The sequence below is a fragment of the Pezoporus wallicus genome, unplaced genomic scaffold (assembly GCF_028554395.1).
Source record: "Pezoporus wallicus isolate ANWC-B61680 ecotype Strahan unplaced genomic scaffold, APGP_CSIRO_Pwel_v1 contig_4131, whole genome shotgun sequence".
Classification (NCBI taxonomy): domain Eukaryota; kingdom Metazoa; phylum Chordata; class Aves; order Psittaciformes; family Psittacidae; genus Pezoporus; species Pezoporus wallicus.
Window position 1 is genome coordinate 10,229,595 of NW_026641950.1, and position 14,247 is coordinate 10,243,841.

At 39.9% G+C, this 14,247-nt stretch overlaps 1 protein-coding gene across 7 annotated transcripts in view; it reads left to right on the forward strand.

Annotated features, from left to right (window-relative positions):
• The first annotated feature begins 8,688 nt into the window (after nucleotides 1–8,688).
• RALYL (RALY RNA binding protein like) overlaps nucleotides 8,689–14,247 on the forward strand; it is a 386,283-nt gene continuing 380,724 nt past the window's right edge. For 2 of the 7 annotated variants that reach the window (XM_057426077.1, XM_057426079.1), the window contains exon 1: nucleotides 8,689–8,987. The gene's annotated coding sequence lies outside the window, so the exon portion shown is untranslated. Of the gene's footprint in view, nucleotides 8,988–9,160; nucleotides 9,986–14,247 lie in introns of those variants that run through there. The other 5 variants (XM_057426071.1, XM_057426074.1, XM_057426078.1 and 2 more) reach the window with 5 other exon arrangements.

Below are 14,247 nucleotides of genomic sequence, written 5' to 3' on the forward strand. Positions count from 1 at the left end.
CTGAAAAAAATGTTGCATGTTAAGAGATTCAAAAGCTGCAGAAGGTAGAATATTTCTTTAAATGAAGTTCTAGTGAGCAGTATCTATCTTCTTGAGAAATAACCTGTGAAGTTTCTTTGTACTCATGTTCTGTTTTGCATTCTAATAGAAAAATGAAAACTATCTAAAATTTTCTGTTAAACTTGCAAGGCATTTCCCAATTTAATTAGGAAAATATGGGCTTCAAAATTTACTATCAATGAATATCATATGTCACTAGCAATAGGCTTCTGACATCCTGCTTGCATGCAGGCTTTTTCTGACTTGGTTTATATTTTATAATTTTTTTCTTGTTGTTCAAGGACTTCCATATGACAAAAGTTTTGTAAAAGCTGAGGAAGCTTGGAAGGCAAAGACCATAGAATCAGTTTCCCTCAACACATGACACTTTGTGAGATGTTGGAGACTGAGGTGCTGGTAACACTGCAGCAACCAGACTGAAACAGTTTCCAGTGCTGTTTGGTCTGCACAAGCAGTAGCAGAAATACAGCCTATTCCACCTCATGTCCTTGCTTTTCTCCGCAGGTACAAATCACTGCCTGTACTAGACTAACATTGTCCTCCCTGTCTGCAGACATTCTGTTTGACTAAAGGTGCCCTAGAACAAGGTCTCCAGACTGTGTTTGGGAGTTGTTTGGAAGTGTTTGCCTAGTGTAAGCCAAAACTTAGGCTAATCATAGAATCATAGAATAGTTGGCATTGCAAACGAACTTAAGATCATCTAGTTCCAACCCAAATGCCATGGGCAGGGATACCTCACACTAAACCATGTCACCCAAGGCTCTGTCCAACCTGGCCTTGAACACCGCCAGAGATGGCGCATTCACAACTTTCTTGGGCAACCCATTCCAGTGCCTCACCACCCTCACAGTAAAGAACTTCTTCTTTATATCTAATCTAAACTTCTAATAATTTAACAATATGTGTTTGAGCTATAAATATTTCCTAGCATTGTTTCATTTCTCAAGAGACTTAGCTTTTGAGCTCTTGTCATGCACCAGCAGTTGTAGGGTGCAGACAGCATTCACCTGAATACTCTATTCTCTATTACTTCTTTGATGTGATATTTAGCAGATTTCAGTAGGTGCAGATGGGGAAATTGTTTAGTATGTGGAAAATAAACATATACTAAATTTGCTGGTTGGTGGGGAAAAGTGAAATTTTAACACAGACATGAGCTACTTCAGTCGATTTTTTAAATAGGTAGGATACATGTTCTACAAGAAATTTTGTTCTCTGGCATGAAAACTTGGTTTACATCAAAGTAAGCATGCTCAAGCATTAGATGGCAACTGCTTGTATCTCTGGCTGTTATTACAATACCAAAGTTGCTCATTACAGGGTGAGCACAAACTTGTTCCTCTTTCACAGTGAGGTGTATTTTAACAGAAAAGAGGAAGTTTTTTTGGTATCTAAATTGGTAATGCTTTTGAGCAGCATGGGCTTGATTGTCAGAAGGATTGGGTACAACCTGTAACAACAATTTCATGGTCACTTGGAGTTTCTGAAGATCAGATTACACAAGGTTCATACATAAATGGTGATTTCATGGACCATTTAGGATTTTTTTTATTGTTATTATTTTTATACTGGAACACACAATTGTAAATTTGCAGATTTTTTTTGAGTGAGATGATGTTTGGGCAACAGTTGGTAAGTGGAATATAGACTGAATTGAGTATCAGTGCAACAATACTTTGCAACATTTACCTATCTAAAGTTGCTGGCTAATTTGAAGTATCTTTGTATATTCCAAGATTCACTTGTGCTCAAACTGCTGCTCTAATCTCATAGAAAATAATGGGATTTGTTTGGATGCCTTTGTATGTCTTTGCTTGCTTGAAATATAGTCCATTCACATCAAACATAATAACTGCCAGTTACAGGCACTTACCAAAAAAGAAATCAGTTTTTTAAAGTTTGTAAAGGTAAAGGCTTGAAAGCAGTTTGGAGTTAAAATTGTAAATTACTGTGGGTATGCAATTCCTGTTAAGAGCAACTGTATTTGTATGTTTCATGATGACTATGTATTTCAAGCTGTATTGTGCCTTTGGGCATTATCCTGTAATTTGTGATGTAAGCCAGAAGGAAGATCATTCCCAAGCACAGTTTTCTGGGCTTTCTCCATGCTGGCTAGAGGGAAGGGAGTGTGCCGCATGAGTCATTTACAAGCTGCAAGGCGCTCAAAGAGCTGCAGCAGTGCAGAGATTTAGCTATATGAGAGAGCCAAATGCAAAACTCAAAAAATCTTAGTGCAGCTTCACTGAGAAAGGGGAGGAAAGGCAGATCTGTCTTCTGCAGATTTTCTAGATGGTGTCATAGGCCAGTTGACCTCACAGGAACAATGAGATGCTGTCCTAGGACATAATACTTGATAAGCAGGAGATGGAGAAAAGAAATTGTAATTGTGGAAAAGAACTTGTATTATTCAAGATAAAAATAAGAGATGATAAATTAATAACTGCTACTCCACATGCCAATATATGTTTTCAAAATCACTAACTTCAACTTACCTGATATAACTATATAGTAAGTGTTCTCCTCTCTAGACATTCACTGCATTTATACAGGGCAGATGAGGTTACAGACAGACATGCTCCATTGCAAATTGTCTTTCCATTAAAAAAAAACCAAAACGTTAAATTTTATATAATTTTATTTTGAAGGAGTCATTTACCCGTATTTTGCCTAGAGGCTGACACTGAGTGCTTAGCACTCTTACATAATGTTTCCAGTCCTCTCCTGGACAACACATGAATAAAACAACACACACACAAATCCTCTAGCCTCCAGCCATACTGCTATGGACTGCAACCATGTCAGATCTCATTGGCTAGCTAAGATTAGCTCTTGTTCATAACTAGTATGCAGAGTCAAAACCAGAAAATGGTAGAACAGGTTATGTGAAGCAGGTGTACCTATGCATGGATATATGCACATTTCCTGCATGCAAAAATATGTTTATAAACAGTGGAAGTCTAATAAAAATTTCTATTTTCAGGAAAATCCTGGATCAGAAATTGCCATGCAACCTTATTTCACCACTTAGTGCACACCATTATAATAAAGACCAGCCATATAGTCACATATTTATTTCTTCATCTACCCTCGCTTTATGCAATACACAAAAACGGTACTCAGAATGCAAAACTATGCCCTGTAGTAAAGCAGGACATGGTGTGTAGGTCACGTCTCATTCACATCTCTGAAAACTAAAGCAGCTGAAGGCAAGAAGAACAATGATTGTTGTAAGTTTAGGTAGATGAATGCTTGGCTGGTGAACTGACATAGAGGCCCGTTTTTGTTGCTGAATCACTTAAATTCGGCATAGAAGGATGAGCATATGTATGTTCATATTATGGGCGTCCACCTTGAGAATGTGGGGTCTGATGCATAGAAGACAAAGCTCTTCCTTCCAATTGTTTCTACCAAATCAGGTTCCTCAGTTTAGATGTTATTTTTAAAATATCTCTCCATTTCTCAAATTGCCAGACTTTTTTAATGTTCTTTTTTCCTTTCTCTTTTAAATCTTCTGCACCACATATTCTTTTCTTCTTGAGTCACTGCTTGCTCTTGCAAAGGCACACTTTACAATATTGTGTCTGATTAACCCTATAAATGCAATCTCTCAGCTTTCAGCGTTGGTATGTTCAACCATAAATGCCAGTCACCAGCCATAAAGTATGCTTTGAATTCTCATTCTATAGAAAGATTGTCATAGAGAAAATTAATGCATAAGAACAGACAGTGCAGAACACTGAATTTGATCATAAGCTGCCTTACCTCACACTGTTCCCAGACTTATTTATTGCAAAACGCACAGAGACACGCTCATTGTAAGTTGTACTTGTTAATAAACCCTTTTGAGAAAATAAATTAAAAGAGCAAATGACAATTTTGAAACTAGAAAGATGTCTGGGGTACATGAGATTCTCACTGATTTTCAATTTATATGTCACTTATTATATAAAATAGCATATGTAAATAGTAATTCTGAGGACACAAAGCTTGTATGCCATGTGCTCTGATCATGATTGTTTCAAAAAGCATACAGCACCAGCACTGAAAGATCAAACTTTCCAGAGTACAAAGCATTCAATAGTTAGAAACTCCTCCCTCTTGAAAACCTCTCTAATCTAACAAAAGAAGTTAAAAAGGGTGCCATGAAAATGTTGAAGATTTCTATTTTTTTTTAATTCCATTCCCCTACATAGTGGGTGTAACATTCAGGTACTCTATTTGCCCTCCTTTAAACAGAGCTGGCTTGCTTTCATTTCTTCTGTCACTTACTACCATTGTGCTGCATTGTGCTCTGCCACTTGGAAATTTCAGCTGAGCAGGTGGCAATAGAAGTGAGTTAGCTTCGCTATATAGATAAATACAGTGTCTTTAAAGCACTGTAAGAAAAGTAGAAAAAGTGCAGAATTTTGTGAAAAATTAGCAAGGATTCTGTAGAAAAAAAGCAAGAACAGTGCTAACACACAGAGAAAAACAAATGAAGGAAAAGTATTTTAAAAAATATGTTTCAGTCTAAAGTAATATCCCATATTTATAAACATTGACTTGATTTTAGAAACATTAAGTAGTTCAGACCAATATTCTTTAAGGTATAGCAATTTAATCAAAACCAAACCAAGACATAAACAGATTTAAATGATGATAGCTAGCTCTGTATTAATTTGAAAGTTTGAGAAATTGAGAGTTTTCAACAGTTTAACAATGTTATAAATGTTATAAATACCTTGGCTAACTTCAATTAATTCTTTCATTTGGCATTTATTGCCAGTCAGCTAATTTTCTCTTTCCTGTTGTTATGGTACAAACCAAAAAAAAACCCACTACCTCTAAGTCTGTATAGTTACAGTAGGTGGTCTCGAAGGGTTTACATACAAATTAGCCATTAAAGCACAGTCAGACAGATGTCTCTGCAAAGACAACTAATTATTTCATCATTATTGTTATTATTACTGTTGCTATTTTTGCATCTGGTATTGTTTTAACTGAGTTCTGCCAGTACAGTAGGAGACAGTAGTAACTGCTGGCAACTGGAGCTCAGTCTTGCAGGCTGCTGATTCATACTGACGGATCTGTGCAAAGCCAGTTATGTTAGTGCTGGGTTCCAACTAATTGCTTACTACCTGCAAAGAGAACCTTCTTTCTTTTAGTAAAGTGCAAGTTCAGTGAAAGTGATGATAAAGAAGAAAAACAAGAAAAAAAGTGTCTGCTTCCCCAATACTAGTATCAGTAGAAACAGAAGAAAATTGCCTAAGCAAGGTGTATATACAGCAGTAGCCCTGTGATGACCCTCACCATGCTTATAGATGTTTAAATGCAATCAAGAAAAACAGCTTATAGGCAATGAGGTAATCTTAGCATGTGCTTATTTTTGCTCTTGCGGGGGGAGGGGGGCAGGAAAGGGGAAGGAAGTGGTACTGAGGAGATGCAAGGAAGAGATGTGAAAAACTACCATTGTATGGCATAACTAACAAGAATAGCAAGCCCAGCATAAGCCACAGGGCACTGGCTGTAAAGTACAATGTTTTGGGAACCTCAGGAAGCATTTGTGTCCTGGGTTTCTGTGAAAATAGCATTCTCCCAAGCTCTTACTTGCTTGCTTTAACCAAACACATAATCTTCCCAAAACTTCCTGCAGCTCTTACTCCCTAATGCTTACTTCACCTTTATGGATTGTAAGCAGAAAAGTAACAGGAGAATACTTCAGCAATTCCTTAGGTAAAACTAAGGTTAAGTCCATAGGAACCAGTTCATTTACACAATATTTACAATGCTAACTATAGCAGGAAGTCCTTTTGCGCTACTTCTGAGCCTGGATTCCCCTTAAATTTATAGACTTAGTCCGGAGTAGCTCACTGAACCCCCTGGGGCTTAAAGTCACCCCTAAGTCTTGTCCCTTTAAGTGTTTGCATCCAAATTTACCCCATGTATTGTACTGACTTTTTTAACTCTTTTATAGTATAACAAATCAATGTATACACATTGAAGATATATATTTGCATGTTTACCTTATTACTAGTTCTTGGAATCAACTGAGTAAATCATACATAACATATATTGTACAAAATGTACATATCCAGTTTCCTATATATGTGCTGACACAATCCAAATTTACTACTAGATCTACTATACAACTTCACATTATTAAAACACCATCCTTCAACTTTTGTTGTTGTTGTTTTTTCAGGAAGACACGTGCTCAAAATTACATAAACAGTAATGGAAACTGACAAGGAACAACAAAACAGGACTGTTATTTAGCTCTCAGTTCTGCAAATATGTTTTGATGTTAAGTATCATTTAAAAACCACTTCAGCCATTGAACCATACTGCTGCATGCAGACCTAATGCTATTTAATTGGAGTGCACCATTCAAGGAAATCATCTCCCACACCTGAAGAATCAAGATGTGATATTTTGTGATACTGTCATGACAATATAGTTGAGGTCATTGCCATATGTATGTGAAACATTGTACAGCTACTTTTCATACAAATCATTTTAACTTATTGTAGATTTTTGTGCCTTTAAGGGCTTCCTTTTAGGTAGTCGTTAGAAGGCTTGTTTTAAACCTTCTCAGATGTACAGCTCTACTCCTCAGAGCCAGATTTAGCAGGGGGAGAACAACTAGGAATAGTATGAAATGCCAGATGCCAGAACAAGCCCAATGCCAAAATAAAAAAAAATAAAAATAATAATAAGAAAAAAAGGCAAGAAAACCTAACTGTTTATATATATTTTTAAACTTTGGCCAGTGTTCTTTTTATACTTTGTAAAAGAAGCTGAGAGCAAAGAAGAAAGGGAGCATTTCTTTTCATTTTCAGCAAACACTGGGGAAGAAATGCAGGACAGGAAAGAAAGAAAGAAAGAAAGAAAGAAAGAAATGGTCAGGGCAAGGGAAAAAAGCTTTGTGTGAGGATGTGAAGAAGGCATGCTGGTGCCCTCACCAGTCTTTTATATAGCAGGGCATCCTCTTACTTGCCAGAGTAATTTTTACAAAGTAATAACTTGACTGTATCTCCTGCCTCCTCATCTGGATGAAAAAAGAGGGGCTTTAAAAGAGAAAGTGAGTGAGGAAGAAGGGGGAGGGGGAAAGGGGGAAATATTACCTACATCACTCTTCATCACAGTGCCTGGCTTATAGATGCATATTTCTATTTCTCTGTTATCTCATACAAATGTCTGTTGTTGCTCTTCCTTCTACTGCTAAAGCAGTTAGTAAGTCTGGGGGGAGACTGTTATAGGTGAATATTTTGGGGGCCAGTGAAATGAGGACAACACCTCTGCGGTCAAGCTGAGGCAGCAGGCCTGGCAGTGCTGCACAAACTCTTGCTTCAGCAGGAGCCAAGCAAAACTACTCCCAGCCCCAGACGCTGCTCTCTGCAACTGCTGTGCTTGTTAATGAGGAGACAAGAGAAGAGAGCTTAAAAGGGAACAGCAAGCATCTTGAGGAAACTCTCAGCAACAGTAGCATACAGGATGTATTTCTTGTCTGATAACAGGAAAGGGAGAGAGCTGCCATCGGGTCAACCACAGAGCTGCTTCAGGGCCGCTCTGTGTGCTTTGGGGCCCAAACCCAAATGCACCGTGATGGGAGAAGGCAGCAGGCAGGTGCCTGACATGCCCTGTGGAATGTCCACCCGGGGTCACCCTGCTTGGAACTCTGGGTTGCTCTAGGTATGCACCCCCAGAGAGTGACCCCCTCTGAAAACACTTGTTTCCTTCCCTCCTCGGCCAGTAACTGTTATGGGATGCAACAGCCCTGCCACTGCAAGGATGGGAGGAGGGAGAGGCCACGAAGCAGGGTAGCTGCCAATAACCAAAAGCACCCAACAGACGGGACTGCTGGTATCTGTCCTTCTCTCCCCACCTTCACGTGAAACGCTCTCGGGAAGGAGACGGAGCAGCACAGCTTAGACACGACTGGGTGGCACGGCAACTGCAGTCCCCGCTCACGGAATGAAACCACCCTGCACTGAGCACACACCCGAAGCAAGAGTAGCAGCAGGACAACTCCCTGCACTCCCATCACTCCCTGCCCCCCAGCAGCAGCCGCAGGAGCTGGGCTTCTGTGCACAGCCCCTGAGCTGGTGTGGAAGTACGGGGGTACCCCTCCGTGCCTTCCCGCCTGCCAGGGTACCCCGACGCACGCCCGCCGAGCCGGAGCAGCAGGAGGGGCACCCCGCGCACAGGCGGGGATCAGAGGGGCACCCAGAGCAGACAGCGAGCTGGGGGGCGCACACACGTCACCCCCGTGCACGGCACCCCGTCTCCAACCCCCGCCGGGGCGACAAGAGGGGTAACCCAAGCTCACACACCCGAGCCCGGCGCTGGACTGGATCAGCCGCGGGATACGGCACCCCCCTCCCGGGCAAACCCCTCTCCGCTCTGCGCACCGGCCGCCGCCGGCCTCAGTCCCGCGGGGAGCGGCACCGCACCGGCAAGGCACAAAACTGCGGCGGCCGGAGGGCAACAGGCGAGCGGGCGGCGCCGGGCGGCAACTTCGCACAGCACCGGCGAGGAAGTTGCGCTGCCGCGCAAGACGCGCCCGCCTCCGCACCTCGCCCGCGCTACGGACTGCGTACCCGCGCCTCGGTGTGAGTGCGAGTGTATCGAGGGGGTGCGTGTGCGAGAGAGCGACGGAGCGAGCGAGGAGCGAGCGGCACCTGCCGAAGCCGGGCGCGGGTGCGGAGCAGAGCGCAGGGCGCGGCGGGAGACGCTCGGGGCGGGCCGGGTCCGGGTTGGGTCCGCGCCCGCCGCCGCCGCTGCTGCGCCCTCCCGGTGCGAGTCCGCCCGGCTGCGGATCACGTGGCGGTTGCCGGAGGCAGAGACTAGAGAGGAGAGGAAAAAAAAAGCGCCTCATTCCTTCTTCCACCGCCATACTGTATTTTATAGTAACTCTCATTTTTATTCCTCCCTTTTACTCCCGCTCGGTGAGTACCTTTCCGCTGACATTCTTGTCCTCCTTTTTTTGTCCTGATTTTTTTTTCTTCCTTTTATTTTTTCCTTTTTTTTTTTCTTTTTTTTTTTTCTCTTCCTCTTTGATTATTGTTTAAATGGATTTGATCTTTTGCTGATGACAAGTTTTTTTTTTTTTGGGTTTTTTTTTTTTTCTTCCTAGCATGCGATGGTTACTAAACTGTGAGCAAAAGGTGCTGCTGGGGCCGGGAGTCACTGGGATTGAAAAATGATGATAATAATAATAATACAGACTTGCCAGTCCAGCAACAACTGATATACATTTAGTAGCTATATATCTATATATGCAACGGGTTTTGTTGTGGCACTGAAAAGCGATGTGAAATATGATGCTTATTTTTTAAAGATAAGAGGAAAGGCATGTTTCTAACTCTTTTTGCAGAGTATTTTCTCTGGTACCGTTTTATTTTTATTTTTGGGTGATTTTTAAGGGTTTTTTTTTCATAAAGAGATGGGAATTGCAAGTACATTTTACAGCAGTGTTTACACAGAGTTTGTAATCTTGCAATACTGGTGGAAGCCACACAGCAAGATATTAATTTTAGTATTTTTGTTATTGTTTCTTTTTTATTGACAGTGCAATCAGCAGGGTGGTGTTTTTCTTTTTTTCCTTCTTCAGTTTTTGATGCCTGTTTATAACGTGAAACTTTTCTTTCAGTGCGTTAGTTATAATTTTTAAATACTTTTTTTTTCCTCCTTAAAGATAACAAAGCAAAACAGCCAAAGAGATGATCCTTACTTTTGTACATTTTGAACCTTGACTTTTTTATTCTTTTGCCGGCAGTATTTTATGATGGTTATTATTATCATGATGATGATAGATATATACATATATACAAATAAATACATTTTCAAATGATGGCAGTGGAAGGTTTTCCTGGAGAATGAAGTGCGGTTTGGTTTCCTTGTCAACAGAAGATGAAATGAACAACTGAACATCTCCCCAGTGCAGGTACTTCATCTCCTTGTAGGCGTTACCACGCTGTGTAAATTACATTGTGGGATTTTTATTTTTTTATTTTTTTAAGAAATCTCTTTCCATCCCTAAGTAAAGGTTTCTGTGCAATACACATGAGGACTGAACTAAATATCTCTTCCTTGTGATTGCGTGGATGTGTGTGTAAGATGTTGCACTAATTGAGCCTAGGTCAGTTAAGCTTGAAGAGAGGAGTTTTATGTGCTGTACTGTTCTGTGCTGTAGAGACGGGAAGGGGGGGCCGAGGGGGGAATCCAGAAACTCCCCTTTTCCTTTTGAAAAAAGACAAACAAAAACCAACCAACCAATCAAAAAAAAAAAAACAAACACAAAAAGACCCACAACAAACCCAAAACGAAACCACAAACAGAAACTGGTTGAAGCCTTAAGATCCTCGGAAGGAGTACAGTGGAATACTTGCAGGACTTCAGACAAAAACAAACCCCCGGCCCTGTATTATGGTGACTCGTGTGCGTCTGTTTAAAAATTATCCATTAGAAAATATCTGTGACAGAGGCAGCAAAGGAGTCTCCCTCAGAGAGCTGGCTCACTGCCACATGAGGCATATTTCTTAGCCCTAAGGGCAGCAAACCCCTTATATCCAACTTCTGCTTCTCATATTAAAAAGGCGTAAACAAGGCAGCAGGTTGCCTCTTACGAATTTAATTCATTGGGATTGTGATTAATCAGAAGGATATATTTGCTTGAAGGTGTTTCATTTTGTTGTGATTATTATTAATGCTGCTGGCGACAGTGAATTTTACTTTCGGTGACAGTCACTGAGAGTTCAGGATTGGAGAAGAAACTGTTACTTTTCATTGAGAGCACTTAAATGCTTAAGAGAGGCTGCCTCTGATGTAGAGATAGGGTAATAGGTTCTCTGCAATACAATTTGGGAAGATTTTTCCAGATGATGGGGGGTTTTGGTGATTTTTTTTTTGATTTTTTTTTTTTTTGTATATTTTTCCACAGGAAGTGATATAGTGCAATATTATGCTAAATTTGAAGTGCTGAATGCTTTGATCTGCAGTGTTCTCTATTGTTCACTTCATTATGGTGGGATTGCTTAACGTGTTTTGTATAAAAAGCTTTTAGGGACCTATAACTATAAAGATAGGCTGTGTATTCACATAGGGAAACTAAGTTGCAGATGATACTTTTTTTTCTCGCTGTGGTATAAGCAAAAATAGTTCTTAGGACTACAAATGGTTCTGAAGTTTGAGGCTTCTAACACATTCTGTAACTTAACAGCTTCCTTTGAAGCAGTGTATGTAGCAAGTCTTCAGCATCCTCTGGTGCAGTTAGTCTTGGAAAATAATGAAATTCATTTGTCTTTGTAGAAACATATCTGTTAGATATTTACAGTGGCCTTTTTCAGCTTAAATATAATAAAAAATATGTAGCACACATTTATGCATGGCTTCTGCTCTGACTTGGTGGAATACTTTTGGCAGTATATTGGGGTCAGTAATCCATGTGTCTAAAAACCACTGTCTGGGTATTTGCCTGATAGATTATGATGACTTCTCCAAAATGATTATGATTTTTTAGATCAATAGTAATCGTTTTAAGAAGACTCAGCCTGCTTATTTTTTCATGATTTAATTTGAAAGCCAGCCATTGAGTGATTGAAACTTTATCCTCCATCCCTTTTTATTTTTCTCCCTCCTTATTTTAAATTTTTTTCTTTAAATTATGTGGAACTACCAGTAAGCAACATTTTTTTGATTTTGCTGAAGCAGTCAAATAAAGCAACTAGGCTAGCAGTTTCCAGAATGGTGTTCCTTTCGTCCTTTCTTTTAATATTGCAGGTGTGTTGTGTGAGTAAATTTGTACAGATAGATGCTGACTGAAGATCTAATCCTGTTCACTTAGTCTTACCTTGAAGTCTAAGACCATTGCTGAAATTTTCTATGGTCAGCACCCAGATTTCATCTACAAAGCACCTGTTGTCTGAGTTGCATGGTAATTAATAGACATACATTTCATTTGCTGCAGTCTGAGGTTGCATGATATATCAAATAACAGACTTTAAAACAGGAATAGAGGAGCCAAGTTCAAAAGAGGATAATTCTACCTCCTGCAGTATGTGGGCACAGTAGGATTTGGGGTGGTGGAATTGGTTCCAGCTTGGTGTTTCCATAGTTATGCTATGACTAATGCTGTTGAAAGCATGTTTAGAAAGCTATAGTTAGTGTAAGAGACAATTGTCCTTTTGTACTTTTGAGATGAATAAAAAATTTGTCTAAGAATTGAAGCTTTGTTTTTACAAGTCATAATTACTTATCTTAATTTAGTATGAGATGTACTGCCCTAACTCCTGAAAGTGATGTGTGTCCAGGCTTAAATGACATCTTCTCTTTTTCTTTACATCTGTTTTGATATTCAGGACAGCTTAAGTATTTAAGGTACCTTTAATAAAGATTTGTAAACTTAAAGCTTTGGAAAGTTGTTTTGTTGTTTTGTTGTTTTTTTTTTTTTTTTAATTTTACTTCTTCCATGACTGTTTGACTATTATTAGCAGCACTTACTAGCAAATAAAAACTAACAGGTGAACAGAAGTTACTGTGTAGTGTCCAGAGCACTGATTCATAAATACATGGTTTTAGCCACTGTAGTGGCCTGAATTGGCAATAGAAGCATTATCTTCTCACATGTTTCTACATAGGAGGTAGGACTAGAGAGGCCTGTGGAGTCATCAGCTCTGTTTTACTGTGATGTTAGGCAAAGGTCTTACTTTGTTCAGACTCAGCAAGCTCCAGTTTAAATTTAGCTGGGGCATCACTCCCACTGCACCTTTTCAAAGGATGGGCAGAGCCTCACTCTCTAGGCTGTTAGAAAGCTCATTCCTGTCCAAAATTTATTCTCAGACAGTTTATGCTCCTTTATTTTTGTGCCAGTGCTGTCCTGAAATAGTAAGGTTCCTTCTCCACATCTCAGCTTCTTTTCAGAGTATATTTCTAAAGAGCAGCCACAGCCCCTTTTCACTCACGTTTGCTGGGCATACTGGGGAGAGGTTGCTGGTAGTGTGGCCAGCGCTGGGGAGGGATGCTGAGACTGACTGACTGAAGTCATGCTGCAGCAGAAGCAGGGCAGCTGCATTCCAGTCCATTGCCCAAGCTGGTCTGTTCTGCTTTTGGCTGCAAGCATGGCCGTCCAGTCTCTGGCTTTTACATCAGCCTGAATGTTTCCACCTGCAGCTGCACTTGTGGACATGCCTTCTTCTGATGAAACGGGCTTTATGCTATGAGGACCTTCCCTTTGCTCTGCCTAACCAGTCTAAATTTCTCTGGCTAGAATGTAACAGCAAAGGACCCCCAGGAATTTCTCCTGACACACTCTGACTCCAAAGAATCTTCTGCTTACTGTTTTAGTATTTTGTATTCATACCATCTAGCGGAACCCGCATGGGCTTGAGCCAATGCTGTATCAGGGGGTGTCTTCTATTGGGAATAAATGTGAAAGTTGATTACAGTGCTTTTAAAAATATATTTTCTGTATTAATTTCTTCCCAGGTTGCTTATATCTTTGTTTTCTAGTCTTCTAAAGCATTATTCTAAAGCAGATTATTTTTTAGAATGTTTTGTTTTGGTTTTGTTGGTTTTTGGTGGTGTGTTTTTTTTTTGTTTGGTTTGGTTTGTTTTTTTTTTCTGTTTGCATCATTCCCTGCATTGTGGGTTTCAAAGATAAAAAGATAAAAAAGCTTAATAGTGTTTGAAGTGTAGAATGGTAAAGACTGATAGGCTGCCCTCAGATTAATGTTTTTAACTTCCCTTGGTGTTCTTACAGGAAGCAATGCACTGTCAAATTCTGGAGCTGAATCCTTCATGTTTAAGTACTTACAGAATTTCTGAACAGCAGGCTAAAGATTACTGTTTCCGGATGAAAATTATTAAGTATGTGACACTGTCCTGATAGTCATCCAGTTTGTAGCTTCCTTAAACTCAGTTCCAGACTGACAGAAGAAAACAAAATGCTACTTTTAAATGGATTGAAAGTTACAGTATAACATTTTCACCTTTGTTAATTTACCAATATTATTTTATGATCTTTGAACAATTACCAGAGTAAAATGTCTTGAAGATTATTGTTTTGCATATATACATTAGAATAATTTGTAACTTTTGTTTTTGTCATTATTCTTTGCTATTTCAGAATGATACTTTAATCTCTATAATGTATTTAATCCTTCAAAAGCATTTATACTCTGGTTTTGGAAGTATTCTCTGAGGAAGTTT